Raw genomic sequence first — 16,046 nt, 5'->3', positions numbered from 1 at the left:
TGATCTCCTCTCAAAAAACCTGCTTAAAGATAAAAACCTTATCATCGGGGGAGACCTAAACTTTTCGATGGGAAGTGCTGAAGCCTGGGGGCCTCTGGCGAGGGAGGACCCCCTGACTGATTTCTTTTCAAATGCTCTTCTCTCAAACCACTTGATAGATGTCAATATCATAAAAGCAAAACCCACTTGGAGGAATAGAAGAACGGGGGATGACAGGATTGCAAAAAGGTTGGACAGGTTCCTTATCAACGAAAGGCTGACGGCCTCTATACCCCTGTTCCGGCAATGGGTGGGTGATGGGGGAAACTCAGACCATTTCCCTATTTTTCTGGATTTCTCAAAACCACCCTCAAAACCAGCTGCGCCTTTCAAATTTAATGCCTCTTGGCTTCAGGAGGAATCGTTTATTAAGCTCTTCAATGAAACCTGGAGACATGCGGACCAGGAGGCTTCCGAGAATAAAGCAGGCCGGTTCATGGAAAACCTTAAGAGACTTAAAAAAGCCACTATTGAATGGGCGTCAGCTCGAAGGAAAAAGTGATTTGAAGAATTAGTCGGCATTGATGAGGATCTGGGGGTTCTTGAAGACCCAGCGACTGATGCTTATTCAACTCAGGAGTTGAAAGAAAGAATTATGGCGCTGGAAAAGAGGAAGGTGAAGATCCTTATGGATAGGGAAGAGGAGTGGAGATTAAAAAGCAGGGCTATTTGGCTGAAAGCAGGGGATGAAAACACAAATTTTTTTCATAATTATGCAAAAGGGAGGAGGAACGCAAACACTATATGGAAGTTGAGAGATGCTGATGGTAGGGAGGCTTCATCCTTTGAAGATCTGTCCTCTATGGGGAAAATCCATTTTCGTTCTCTTTTCTCTGATCCTGGGGGGATATCTTTGCCTGAAATAATCAGAACTACCCAGGCTTTCCCTCGATTTGTGGAGGAGGAAGATGCGGAAGACCTTTTTAGAGAGGTGACAAAGGAAGAAGTAGAAAGTGTAATAAAGTCTATGCCAAAAGACAAAAGTCCATGGCCTGATGGATGGACTATAGAGCTTTTCTCTCACTTCTTTGAATCTATCGGGGCTGAACTTACAGAGTTGGTGGAGGAATCTTGTGTAAAAGGAGAAATCTATGGGCCTTTCAATGCAACTTTCATTGCTCTTATTCCAAAAAAAGAAGATCCTGCCTCCTTTGAAGACTTTAGGCCTATCTCTCTGTGCAACACCATTTACAAGATTATATCAAAGATCATTGCTGTTCGTTTGAAACCACTTTTATCTGGATGTATATCAAAGGAGCAATTTGGTTTCTTGGATGGGAGGCAAATTCATGAAGCTATAGGGGTAGCACAAGAAACTATTCACAGTATAAGGCAAGCAAACAAGAAGGGGGAAGTGCTCAAAATAGATCTTTCAAAAGCATATGACAGGGTCAGCTGGTCGTACTTAAAGTTACTCCTAACACACCTGGGGTTCCCGGTGGGCTTTATAAACTGGATTATGGGATGTGTCTCAAATGTAAATTTTGCTGTTCTGATAAATGGAGCCGCCTCCAATTTCTTTAGAAGCCAAAGAGGGCTGCGCCAAGGCTGTCCTCTTTCCCCTCTCCTTTTTCTCCTCGCTGCAGAAGGTTTGAGTAGGTTGTTAGCAAAGGCAAAAAGTGCAGGTTTGATAAAAGGTTTGGAAGTTGCTGTTAATCTGTACATTACTCATCTACTTTTTGTTGATGATATTCTCCTTTTTACAAATGGAAATCTAAATGAAATTCTAGAGATTAAGCGTATTCTTGACCAGTTCTTGAAGGCTACAGGGCTGCAAATAAACGAGAGGAAGTCTCAGCTAATCTTTGAAGGTTTCAACAGACACGAGGAGAATATGATTGCTGCCCATCTGCCTTTCGGAACATGCAACATGGAGCAGCCTTTCAAATATTTGGGTTTTTGGCTAAAACCATCTGCTTATAGAAAGCAAGACTGGAATTGGCTAATAGCAAAGATTGAACAAAGAATTGCTCATTGGAGCTTCAAGTGGCTTTCTAGGGCGGGAAGGCTTACACTGGTAAACTCAGTCCTTCAGGCTATTCCGGTTTTCTGGGCAGCATTGACATGGATTCCAAAAGGGACTCTCCATAAAATTAAATAGATTTGCAGTAGGTTTTTGTGGTCAGGGTCGAAGGAGGATTCAGTTCTTCCATGGGTCGCATGGGATAAGATTGCTAGGCCAAAGGACTGGGGTGGATGGGGTCTGAAAAGCCCCATTGATTTGAGTCTCGCCCTAGCAGCAAAATCGGGCTGGAGAATAATCACTATGGAAAATCTCTGGACGAAGGTTGTTAAGAGAAAATATATTGACCCCATGCCGCTTGAAGATTGGATTAGAAGGCCAAACAAAAAAGGAAGGAACTGCTCAGTCATTTGGAAAGCAACCTCTGAGGCTTTTAGGGTTATTGAACAAGGGCTGGCTTGGCGGGTTGGGAATGGAGAAAATGTGAGGATTGGTAGGGACCCATGGGTGGGGTGTAGTGAGGCTTATGCTCTTTCTCCTGATATGCTCTATCACCTGGATGATATTGGGATCAGAAACTTAAGGCAGATTGCTAATTTGGAACAGTACTCTATTTGGGGGCAGGTTTGGAGGTCTGAGGCCAGCCTAGGAATAGATCCCGCTTGGAGAGATGAATGGCTGTTATTCATACAGGAGCTCAAAAGATCAAATGTGAGAATATCGGATAAGCCAGACTCGCTGGTTTGGGCACATGCGGAGGCTGGACATTATTCGCCAAAGGCTGGCTACAGTCTATTAATGAAAAATAAAGGCTGGAACCCTCCTGTCTGGTGGTCAAAACCTCTGTTTAAGCTAAAATGTCCTAAAAAAGCTAGAATATTTTTCTGGTGTGCCTTAAAACATAGGATCCCAACGTGGGAAATTCTGCAAGCGCGGTTTAAACATGGTCCTGGTAGATGTCCCTTGTGTTTTTCGGACTCAGAATCGGTCTCTCATCTGTTTCTATCTTGTCCTTATACAAAACAGGTTTGGGCTGAAGCAGAAAAACTAATAAATGTTAAAATAAAATGGGAAGGAGACTGTTTGGCCATAGCCTGGGAATATTGGTGGAATCATTTTCAAGAGAGGAATTTGAGAAATTTACCTCCCATCATCTGTTGGGGTATCTGGATCGCAAGGAACCGAAGTATCTTTCGTGATCAGGCGACCCCGGGGATTGCTATTGCCATTCAAAGCAGCGCCATTCTTGAGAGCATTCCTGTAAAGGAGGAATCGGCAAATGTGGTCCCGCGGAAGGAACCTATTATCAGAGAGGGGATTCCTTGGGCCTTTTTTGACGGGGCTGCTCAAAATGATGTCTCGGGAGCGAATTTTTCCACAAAAAAGATTCGCCAATTTCCAATTTTATAAAAGACGATTCGCCCAAATTTTAGAATATAAAATTATTTTACCTTAAAAATCGCCAACATTATATAGAGACTATATATAAAATAATTATAAATTTGATTAATTTTACAAATATATCAATAAACATTTATAATTTGCATATTAGGGATTAGTGAGATTCGCCAATGTTTTAAACTTCAAGAAAATTTTCCATCCTTAAAATTTTCCTTGCTCAGTGGGAATAGGAAGGGGGACAAATAACTTTGCTGAACTCACTGCTCTTAAGTTGATCCTCTGTTGGCTTGTTCACAAACACATCCTCACAGTTCAGATTTTCGGTGATTCAATGAATGTTGTAAACTGGGTTTTGGGAAAACATCGATGCCAGCACTATATGTTGATGCCGTTACTTGAAGAGATTCAACTCTTAAAACAACAGTTTAATGCTTTTACTATTGATCACATCTACAGGGAATTCAATGAGGAAGCGGATCGACTATCTAAAGAAGGCCTGCAGCAAGCTGTGGGCTCTTGGAGAGTAACTGAGCAGGACCATGATCAGATCCGTGTGTCGGATCTCCCTCCAGACATATAACTTTTCCTTTTGGGCCGTATATATATATGCACTGTTTCTTTTCTGTTCCTTTTGTTTAGATAATGGTGGCATATGCCAAACAATGTTTTTTACACTCTTTTCTTTTAAGCTCTGGTTTAAAGAGCAGACTGTGTTTCGATAAACATGGATGTATCATTGCTTGGGCTGTTTTCCTCAAGAGAGGAGGCCCAGGCGGCACTGAAGTCTCTTTTGGAGCGTTATCGTTCCTGTTTTGTGGCTGAAAGCCGAGTACAGAAGTTGCTATTAGCGCTCTGTTGGGGCGTAGGGGATCATATCAGAGGAGCTAGCTCCTAAACAGGCAGTTTTGTTTACAGAATGTTAACTCATTTGCACTGTAACTTTTTATTACTTATAAAAAGTTCGTTTTTTTCATGGAAAAAAAAAACTTAAAAATTAATACGAAAATCACATATTACAAATATTGAATGCATAACAACCTTAATTAAGTGTTTATTCTTCTCATAAAATGTCAAAGTCAAAACATTATAAGTATAACTACTTAATAATTACAAAAAATGAGCTTGATTTCCAAGCATAACTTAAATTTAATCAACAATTTCACGTAATCCAAACTCTTCGTCTTCTAGAGTTTCATCATTGTCTTCTTCCACAATATTTTTTGCTTCCTTTAGCTCATTTTTCTCTTCTAATGGATCTTTGATGTCTGCGAATCTCCCAATGTATGTCTTTCCAAACATTCCATGTAATGGTGGTTGGGGTTCCTTTGCCTTTTTTGCCACACGTGATTCACTAAAGTCCCCTTTCTTCAACCCAATTTCTTGCATTGCATCTGGAAGAAATTGAAGAACATTAATTCTTTGCTGAATGAAATTGCATTGTATTGGATCTTTTTCAATTGCAATGCAATTTATTCCTTTTTGAAGGCAACATGCTAGTGTTGTACCTAATTATCAAACACAAAAGAAATAATGAAGTAAATTAGTACAATGACATATTAATTAAAAAATAACATATTGAAATTCAATTCCATATAATAAAACCTACCTGAGCCAGAAAATAAATCCAGAACCCAATCTCTTTCATTTGAACATATGTCTATAAGATAGTTAATCAATAATTGTGGTTTTTGATAAATGCTAACTATCTCTCCTTTTTCTTCTTTGTCTTCATATGTTAGTTTTATCACAAGAACATCATAAGTCAGTATTTGGCTATGGATCTTTCCATCTACTTGATTAAAAATCATAGACATATGACTATCATCTTTTGCCCAACTATCAATATGAAAGAACTCACAGTCATTTATAAATTGTTGATCTTCATGGTTAAGAAGATTTGACTTTTGCCTATAACATGAAATAGTAAAAGTTCAATTAACTTGTACATAAATGAACTTTTCAACATTAATCAAATACACATTTTAAACGTCTTACCATGTAAGCTGCATCCTTGAATTTGATTTCCCCTTGAAGCTTGACAATATCATTGCCAATTGTGTGTCTGAATGAAATGTCACAAATCTCCATAATGGTGATGACGTGACTTCTACAAATCTCACAACCACTTTACTAAGAGCTTGATAAGTATAAGGGTCACTATCATAGTCAATGTTTGGAATGTTGAAACCATGGGGAATATCTGCAATAACTAGGGAATAATCCCTTTTAGGTATGAGTTTAGTAATTTCTTCACAGTCACCTTGTATTACTTGATATTGAATAGTGTCTAGCCCATTCCAAATGAAATGATTAAGAGTTGGATCAAGTTCAACATTCTTAATACATTGCTTCATCAGTCTTTCGATCTTTATTTTTTCAATAAAGGTTTTGATACTATCTGGTGCTCCATTATCATCCTTCCTCATCTTTTATAAAATAAACAAATATATGTGTAAGTTATAAATTAAAAATAGTACATAGATGAATAAAAATGAATGTTTAAATCAAGATACCTTTTTAAATGCAAGATAAAAAGCTTTTAATGTTGATGCAGAACTTGAATCTAGATAGTTGCGTACAACATCATCTAAACTATCTTCATTCAAAAATCTAACCATTTGTTCTTGAATTTTCATGTAGACTTTGTGACTGCATAGATAAAGTAACAAAAAGTTAATATAATGATATGTATAACAAATAATAGCAAGAACAACATGTTTTATTTAAAAGAAAATTATAATCTAGAAATAAATAAAAATAATTTAACAAACTTACTTTTGAAATTCTTCAGACATTTCCTCCAATGATAATTCCCCTGACCTCACACGAGATAATATTGTTTTGACAATTTTTTCATCTTTCACTCCTTGCATTGCTCTCCAAGGTGTGATAGTCATATCATCTAGAATGTGCTTCATTTCAGGAGCTGATTTACTGCTGCTACATATCAATGGCTTAGACTTTTTGACCCTTTGGTTTTTAATGCCAATGTCTTCCCACATGCTAAAAATCTTATCAATCAACTTCCAAACATCTCCAGTTCTAAGTGCCAATTGGAAAATGTTATCAACACTTCTGAATAAATTACTAATTTTGTTGCCTTTTCCACCTTTTGAATTGGTTTTCTCTTCAATTTGATAGCCTATTTCCATACAACATTCCTTTCAGAAATCTGCAGTAACATTTATCCTATCCCCACCACATTTTTCTTGAAATTCACTATGAATAAATCTAACCCTTTGGATGAAAGTCATAGACATCCTATATTCATTATCTGAATTATGATCCCATGCCACTAACTTTGCTTTTGTATCTAATAAACCAACATAAATGATAAATTTCATTGTTTCAAAACGTGGGTTATTAGGATATTCCTCCATCAATTGTCTTTGAGCTTCTACAGAATGGTTCCCCTCAAGCACATAATAATTGTATTCAAAACATTTTGACTTATCAAATGCTTCTTTGTTGGGAACTTGAAGTGGATCAACAAGAAGCACATAACTAACCACATGAGCATATGGATTGTACCTCATCAATGTCTTCAAGTTGTGAACATGCAAATGATGTGGCTTTCTGACTTGATATTGACATTGTCCTTCACTTGCGTTATAGGTTTGTCTGACATTAAGCTGAAATGTACGACCACCATCAATTAAGTTTCTCTTTGTCAAATTCTATCGAATGGAATTTTGTTTTGTTTTGATAATTCCATCCTCTAAATCAACTCCTGGTGTAATGATTTCTCTGCTTTCTTTTGAAGTTTCACTAGGTTCTTGACTACTGGTAATGACTACTTCAAAATCTTCAACTTTAATTTTCTTCATCATAACATTCTCAACAGATTTATTCTTGGGCATTGTTACTTTTGGTCTTTTACGGCTCTTCTCAGTTCCAATGTCATCTTCAGTGATGGCAACATATGCTTCACTGTCAGTTTCAACTTCATCGTCCTCAAAAGTAACTTGTATACCCTTGCTAGATTTATCCACCAGAAGCCTTTTTTTCTGATCCTTTGGGTGTAGTTTTGTAGCATCATCAATTACTACATTTTGCTTGTTTTCCATATCTTCTTCTGACACTGAGTAAAAACTGTTCAAAACTTTCATGATATCATGCTCTATGAAATTAATTCCTCCCAACCTAATTGAACAACTTTCAACAAAATTCTGCCAAACAAAATATCACATGTCAATAAAAACAAAGTTAAAAAAAATATAGCAAGACACTTTCAAGAACGCAAAATACAAATATAAATAACAATACTTACGATGTTTTGTTTCATCTCATTTACGATTTGTTTACACAACTTTGTAGATACCTCTCTCGTGTCATACAATGAATATGATAGTCAGTATTTAATCCTTTCATGTGACTTGGGAGATTTTGTAAGTATGTAAACAACTTCAGTGTCCAATACCAAACACATATCTATGACTCTTCCCATCACCTCATAAATTCCATTATCATTCGGTATATCAATATATAGATATATATTCACATTTTGGCTTTCTCTTTCTTTCACATACTAGATTCTTGATGGAAATTTCACCTCTTTTGAATTCTTCCAATATGAAATCATCTTCTTATCATTTGAGGCACTTGAAAGATTTGTAGCCATGAGCTCAAGTGGAGTTCGTTCACCAATGTTTTTTGAAGATGCGCCTTTAAGAGTCTTTGGTCCAAAAAGATTCACAGAAATCTTCTTTGATGCCATTTTCCTGAAAAATAGAAACACATAAATCAGTAAATAACAAAAACATATTAACTTAAATTAACAACGAAAATATATCATAAATTTTTTATTTGTATAATCAGATAATTGAAATTAAAAAAATATTAACACTAAGAAAATTGCCTGCCACCCGCGGGCCGCCGGGGTGGCACGGGGGGAGGCTGTGGCAACAACTTCTACCATTTCTCCCCACATTGATCTCCTTCTCCGTCTTCAATCTACCCCTCAAGGGGGAGGCTGAGGGGTAGATTGAAGACGGAGAAGGAGATCAATGGGGCAAGAAATTGTAGGAGTTGTTGCCACAGCCTCCCCCCGCGCCACCCCGGTGGCCTGCCCGCCTGCGTGGAGGCCGCCAGGGTGGTATGGGGAGCTTCCATAGCCTTCCCCCTACGCCACCCAAGCGGCTTGCTAGGCGGGGTGGCATGAGGGGGGCTGTGGCAACAACTTCTACCATTTCTCCTGATATTGATCTCCTTCTCCGTCTTCAATCTACCCCTCAGCGTCCCCCTTGAGGGGTAGATTGAAGATGGAGAAGGAGATCAATATCAGGAGAAATGGTAGAAGCCCACCAACACCACCCCATCCATCAGCAGAGTGGCGGGCGGATGGGCGGGCCGCCATGGTGGTGCAAGATGGGGTTGCAACAGCTCCACACTGCACCACCCAAGCGGCCCCCCTGCCCCTAAGGGGTGGCTAAGCGATTCTCGGAATCACCCAGCCACTCTCGACCGGCAGGCGGACGGGTCGGCGTTGAGCCGGTGGCTGGCCGGGCGGGAGGGTGGGTGAGGAAGGGCGGTGCGGGGTGGGCGACCAGGCGAGTGATGGCAGGCAGGGTCGGTGGGGGTGGGCGGGCGATGGCGGGGGTGGGCAGTCAATTGAGGGGCGGCTAGGTGGGTGAGGGCGAGAGGGTGGGCCGAGTGGGTGAGGGCGGGTTGGGCGGGCATGGAGGGTAGACGGGATGCGCGGGTGAGGGCAGGCGGGTGTGGGCAGGCGGGTGGGGTGGGCGGGCGAGAGCGAGTGAGGGCGACCGGGTGACAGTGAGGTAGGTAGGCAGGCGGGGTGGGCGGAGCGGGTGAGGGCGGGCGGGAGGGGGGGCAGGAGGGGGGGGCGAGTAGGCGGGTGGGCGAGGGCAGGGGGGAGTGGCCGGGTGTTATAGACATTTTTGTGCCTTACAGTAGGGAGCATGAAATGTCAATAATCTGAGGGATCCAAAGTCCCTAAACATGTTGTTCTTACCCTTAGAGGAACAAGGTCAGCAAACCACAGCACTGCAAATCAGTTCTCCACTAAAAAACACTCAAAAACAGGTCAGTTTTGGATCATGTCAACTGCTCCACTAAGCACCTGCGCTAAATGTCAAAAGCCCTGTGGTGTACCTGCGTTGCATAGCAAGTACAACAAAGCCTACCTGCGCTGGGCGTACTTTGACATGTGGAGGAATCTTTTCTCAATGTGCCAGTGCCCAGGAAGCTTCCAAATTGACACTTGGGTCAGAAGATTCGCCTAATGATGAGTTAAGAGGCTCTAAAACTCCAAGTGGAAGATAGAAACTCTGAGTGGACTCAAGGACTGAAGAAACAACTGGGGTTGAAGAGGACAACAAGTCACACATTCAACTGACTTATCTTCACTCCAAAACTCTATATAAGGATCTCATCCCATGGGATCTAGAGGGGGGAATTTAGTGCAAAGAATTGCTGTTGGTTTTCAGTTGTGAGCATTGGGTGATTGCTTGAGGGAGGTGAAGAAGAGATTTCTCTCCGTCGGGAAGGTGATGCTGGATTGGATCTCTCATGGTTGTATCACCGCCTGAACCTTACTTCCATATATTAATAAAGCATTTGAGGTTCTTCTATTCGCATGTGTTTCAATGGTGTATTGTCTTACTTGCGTCTTTGATTTATGCTAATCCTTGAATCGATTATGAATGCATGCTTCTTGTAGTTTCCTTTTCTTGTCTTATTTGTAGGATCTCGTGTAGCTGGGCCCGTGAAAAGACTTGGAGCTGGGAGCAAGCGGCGAACAAAGGAGATTGGATCGACCATTTGCGGAAGACATCGGTAAGTGGATCTCTTCCTTTTATCCCTTGCATGTCATAAAGAAGAAACTTTAGATTGCTTTGCTTTCAGCTGTTGCTAAGGAACTGTCACCCTTAGAGTGGGTTAGGGTCATTCCGAGTTGGATACTTTCCCCCACAACAGACTGGCGACTCCGCTGGGGATCGTGTCTTGTTGGTAGCTTGTGTATTCTTGCTATTTATCTCTTGAACAAAGGGAGTACCGAATCGAACTGCATTCGAATCCTTCGAATGCAAAGTAGAGGGCAGCTACTCTAGCCCAGTGCTGGGCATGTTCATGATTTAAAGAGCTGATCCACGAGGACTCTTTTAAGCTCTTTGTGATAGTGTTCATCTTCCTTAATCATCCTCTAGAGTATACTTGACTGATAGCTTCTGATTTGGCCAAAAACTGTTGATTTTTGAGCAAACTGTGACCCGGAATCTGAGTGAGACGAGAGTTGTCTCATCAGTGCAGCTGTAGCAAAGGCTACCTGCGCTGCAACGCAGGTCCCGAAGGGGCTACCTGCGCTGCATGTCAAATTGACAGTGCAGTACCTGCGCTGATCCAGTTTTGCCTTGTGCAACTGGGGTTCCCCACTGTCTGTTGCCCAGTTTTCAATATTGCTTTTGCAGCCTACTGTCAACCTGTATACCCAGCTGAAACTACCTTTCTTTGCCCTCATTCCGCCTCAGTTGTATGTTGAAACCGTGATTGTTCTTATTGTATTTCTTGTTTTCATTCACAGTTTCCCATAGCGAAAGTGAACTAGTCTTGCTGTGACCTCTTGGATCTAGACCTGTAAGAAAGTGTCGTTGTGATTCTAAGAGCTAGTTTATTGCTGTTCATAGCCGCTTGAGCATTTGCTTTCGTTATACGGTTCGAATTTCAGTATTTCTTGTGTAGAAACGAGTGAATCTTAAGGTGTTCTTTTGATTATTGGACAAATACTTGTTTGCTTTCGCTTGAAATTGAACTCGAAATCGTACAACAACTTTCTTTTTGTCATACACCAAACATTAAGAGAGAAGAAAAGAAATACTTGCATTGTGCATGTGCATATTGACAGTTTGCATGTCGATTTAGGAAAAGTGCATTAGTGTGTGCTCCATGATCTGTTTGAAAAGATGATGTCTTTCTTTTCCTTCAGTAGTTAGGATTTTCATAAAGTTGAAAGAATTGAAAAAGCTTGCTTATCATTCTTAGACTGCATTTAGGAGTTGTATCATACATCACGTGGTGATCCTTAAAGGCAAACTGCTAAGCAAGATCAACCTAAAAAGAACTGAATTTATCTAAAAACGCTTTGAAACATAACGAAACACAGTAGAGGTCTAGGTAGAGACGTGAACCGGCGTCGTTAAACATAGTGACTATCGATCTCTACGAAGGTGGGTGATTCCTCCTGAGGGACGAGAGTGCTAATACAGATTTGTGCCCCCGCGTACCGTCGCGTATATTGGGGGACCCCTATAGGAACAAAGCCTTTATCCATAGGAAACCGTGTCTGCCGCCCTACTGATCGCGATGCAGTGAACACAGCATTCACGAAGATCGACCACTCGTACCATAAAACGTATTCTGTGGTTTCGCGAAAGGTTTGGCACACCCTCTGCCTAGAACTCCAGAGTAGTTTCTTTTGGCCTTTTTCAAACTCTATAACTGAAAAAGTCCATCTGAGCATTTGTCACTTCGGGCTCGTTAATACATCGAAGGAGACTAGAGTCATCTTTAGCTTTTTCTCGACTCTTAAAAATTGAAAAAACAAGTTGTGTCTTAAAAGCGTCTAAAATTAATTCGATTCGAAAACACATTTTACCCTGTGCATTGTTGGTTGATCAAGTAATCCGCAATCGTGGAAGAAAGTCAATCGATGAACCGTCGTTCGCGGAGGAATACGAGACAAACGTCTTTGTCCCCGGAATCGAAAACAACCCGGGCAAAGCGACCTCGTTCAACCGGTTCCAAATCTCCTGTCAAAGTTAGAACAAGTGTTCCGACGACATCTAAGGTTCCGGTTACTCCAAACATTTCTGGAAACCCTGCCCCTATTGAAGAAGTTCAACAGCGCCAGAAGGACGGTAATACTGATCCTAGTCTGAGAGCAAATACTTGTGTGACTGAATCAGGTCCATCAGTGGTCGGTTCAGAAAGTCTTGCTACTCAAACAACTGTCGCTGTCGAAACAACCCCTTCTTCGGCACCAGAAATATTCTATGGACCTGACGGTCTTCCTCTTCCACCCGGTCTGATCGCAATAGAAGAAATTGTAGAAGATCCACAAGCAACCACTCTAACACATTTTGGAGCAGGGATCACTCTACTTCCTACTGCATCAGAAGCTAGCCTATCACCCAGAGAAGTTCCTGAAGAATCACTAGGCAATCTACTGGATAGACTAAAAATGTTTGAGCAACCGTCAACATCTAGGACTGTGCCAAGTGACACAGCGACAGCAGAACTCCCTGCAGTCACTTCGACAATGTTCGCCGGCATACCATCTGTCCCTAGCTCTCAACAGTTGGAGAGAGTCCCTTCGGGGGCCATGACGACAGTATGGTCTGTTCCTGTTTGTTCTCCCGGGATAATACCCGGTAACTCCTATGTTGGAACTCAACAAATTGATCCTTTCGGGAATCAACTTGGGCAATCCGGTCCTCGAGGTGTAATAAATCCTCTCGGTTCCGGACCACCACCGTATGGGGGGCAATATGCTTTTTCATTACCCCCTCCGGGAGGGTACCCATACGGGAGTTCTCAACCATACCCGAGTTATACTGGAATAACTACCAGTGGCTGGATACCTATGCTACCCCAACAACCAAGAGTTGTGTATTCTATGCAACAACAGATGCCTGTGACGAACATCCCGACGACACCAGCAATTGTGACTGTGTCGCAAGTTCAAATTATACCTGTTGCATGTCAACCTCAGTTTTCTCAGGTTGTAATGCAACAACCCTTTGACCCTGCAACTCAGCCACAATCGCCAACTGGCGGGGCGACACAAGCACAAACGGGTACCCTTACCCCTAATCTTGGCCCAGTGGTAAGCATAGCACAACAACCAATGGCGTCACAACCATGGTTAGTGCAGTATCAACAACCGCAGTTCCAGCAAGTGTACCAAGGTACCGAGCAGCAAATTTTTGCGAACAATGGACAACCATACTTACAGTACGGTCAAAACCAACCACTCTATAGTGGAGTAGTCCATCAACCGTATCAATCATATAAGCATCAATTACATTATGCTGGTATGCAAAGACCAACTGCTTAGGCGATTCCATCATACCCTGGGTACGCTTCACCTAACTTGAGTCAGCAGCTGCCATTCGTGGCAACTCTGGAGTTACCCGATCTACATCGGTTGACAAATGATCCTATCGCCTACGCCCCTTGGTGGCCCATGATTCCTCACAAACTTCCATCGGACATTCCTAAATTCAATGGAAATCCAGGTGAAGACCCGTCGAATCACGTCATGACCTTTCATCTGTGGTGTTCATCGAACACTCTGAACGATGATTCGATAAGACTTCGCCTCTTCCAGAGGACATTGACAGGTCCGGCGGCTAAATGGTATATAGAATTGCCGAGAGCCTCTTTCGACAATTTCAGCTCCCTAGCCACGACTTTCTTAACCCATTTTCAATTACCAATCAGGTATGAAACAGGAACCGAAATACTGACCAACTTCAAACAGACGATAGCTACTCACATATCTGATCATATACATGAATGGCGTCGTCGACGTAGGATGGTGAAAACATATGTTCCTGATCAGCTATTAGCTGAATGGTTTATAAAGTCGTTACTTCCGGCTATAACGGAAGATGTGGCCAAGGGGGGAGTCGTAACAGAGGAGCAAGTCATCGCTCGTGCTCAATATTTAGACTTGGTATATACTCAGTCTGGCACACTCTACGACAAGATACCTGATGCCCCTAGACCTAAATTTTCAATTCCTCCCCCTCCTAAATCGAATATTGACTCTCATGCCGGAGATGGCGTGATTGGCACTGCAAGCGTGAAGTCGAGAAAGGCTTCACCTCAGAAAGCCCGTAAGACTTCAGATCGAAATGCCCATGAAGAGATTCTTGCTTCGGAAGTAAATGCCATATCTGTGGATAAAGGCAAAGAAACCAATCAACCAGGAAGCAAGAAGAAACAAAACAAAGGGAAGAAGAAGCAACAGGATGATCCGTCACCTGAAAAAGCTTCTTCAAGCTCTCCTAGGAAAGGGAAACAGAAAGGGAAGCCACCTCGGCCATGTCAGATATGTGATGATGAAAATCACTGGACACCAGATTGTCCATACAAAGCTGAGCTCAAGAGATTCTTTAAAAGTCCAAAGAACCCAGCTGTGTTGACTGACCCGTTTCCCAACCCAGGTCAAAATATGGTTGATAGTGGAAATGCTTCCCCGTCGCAAGTTCTGATGTTATCGATCTCTAAGCAACAAAATGATGCTTTGATTTCGACAAGGAACAAAGATTATGGGAATCCGCAACTGTCAAACGAAAAAGGTAAAGATCAACCTAGTAGTTCGACAACAACTTCGACGGAAGTTGTCCCACCCGTAATGCCAGAGTTAACGATAAAACCACCTAAGGGTGTAGTACACAAGTCGACTTTTAATCCTCGTGCCAGAGCGGCGCAGCATTATAACATAGTAGAAGATTTGGCCCAATCGCCATCCGCTATGTCGACTCTAGAAGTACTACAAAATTATCCATCCCAAAGGCAGGCATTGTTATCGGCAATAGGGGGGGTTGATCCTAAGGATTCCAATCTTGTGTCCTTTGATCACAAAGGGTATGACCCTCAGTTACCAGCTCAACTAGCTTTCCTTATTCAAGTGAAGGCCCTCAACAAAACTGTTCACAGAACAATTATTGACGAGGGGGCATCTACATGTATTATGTCGATGAGCTGCTGGAAAACGCTAGGGTCACCAACCTTGTCGAGATCTTCGACAACACTAAAGGCTTTCGACGGTAGGACATATACCCCTTACGGTATCCTAAGTAACTTGAAAGTTGAACTAGGTGGAAAAACAGTAGAAATTGATGTTGAAGTCATAGATGGGAATTTGGATTACAACATCCTACTGGGAAGACCATGGATTTATGCCATGGCAGCTGTCGTGTCGACTTATTTTAGGAAGATCGCATTCCCGTTTGAAGGAGGGATTACGATCGTCGACCAACAGAACTTCCTCCTAAATGGTTCACAAGTTACGGGAAGCATTCCCATGGTCCATGAAAGCGACCATTCAATCCAAGATATAGGAGTAGGCCTGTTGAAAGACCCCACGATGATGGGGAATTTCTTGCTACCAAATCATATGTACATAGGAAATGTACCATTAGTGGCTACCTGCAACATGATATCTTCCACGAAGGTCGCAAAAGACAAAGTCATCATGGATCGGGCAATGGTTTTGCACCCGAGCCCAGTCGAAATATTGTAGCAATCAATATTTCAGGCATGGGAGGCGAGCCCAAATCAACGCTCGTCAAGTGTCTGGGTAGATAGGTCAGGAGAATGTGGTACCCCTTTGGATCCTTGGTCACGAGTGCATGCAAGTGACGAAGGAATCCTGCAGTCAATGATGATTGAAGGGGCACCATGGGATGATAACCACCATCGTTCCCTTCCAAAGGAAGATACTCAAGGCGACCTGTATCACCCTTCAGTATTTGAATTCCTAACAAATACTGTAAATACGGTGGACTCCGAGAGAAACCTATCCAATATAGAAGAGACTATAGCCATAAATATCTCGACAAAAATAGACGTTGTAGAGAATATTTATGTCGGCAAAGGTTGTTCCCCTTCAGAACAA

Source organism: Pinus tabuliformis, chromosome X, assembly GCF_031772625.1.
Source record: "Pinus tabuliformis cultivar Carrire ecotype Pingquan chromosome X, CPIR1, whole genome shotgun sequence".
NCBI lineage: Eukaryota > Viridiplantae > Streptophyta > Pinopsida > Pinales > Pinaceae > Pinus > Pinus tabuliformis.
The sequence above is the reverse complement of the archived record's forward strand: the minus strand, read 5'-3'. Positions refer to the sequence as shown.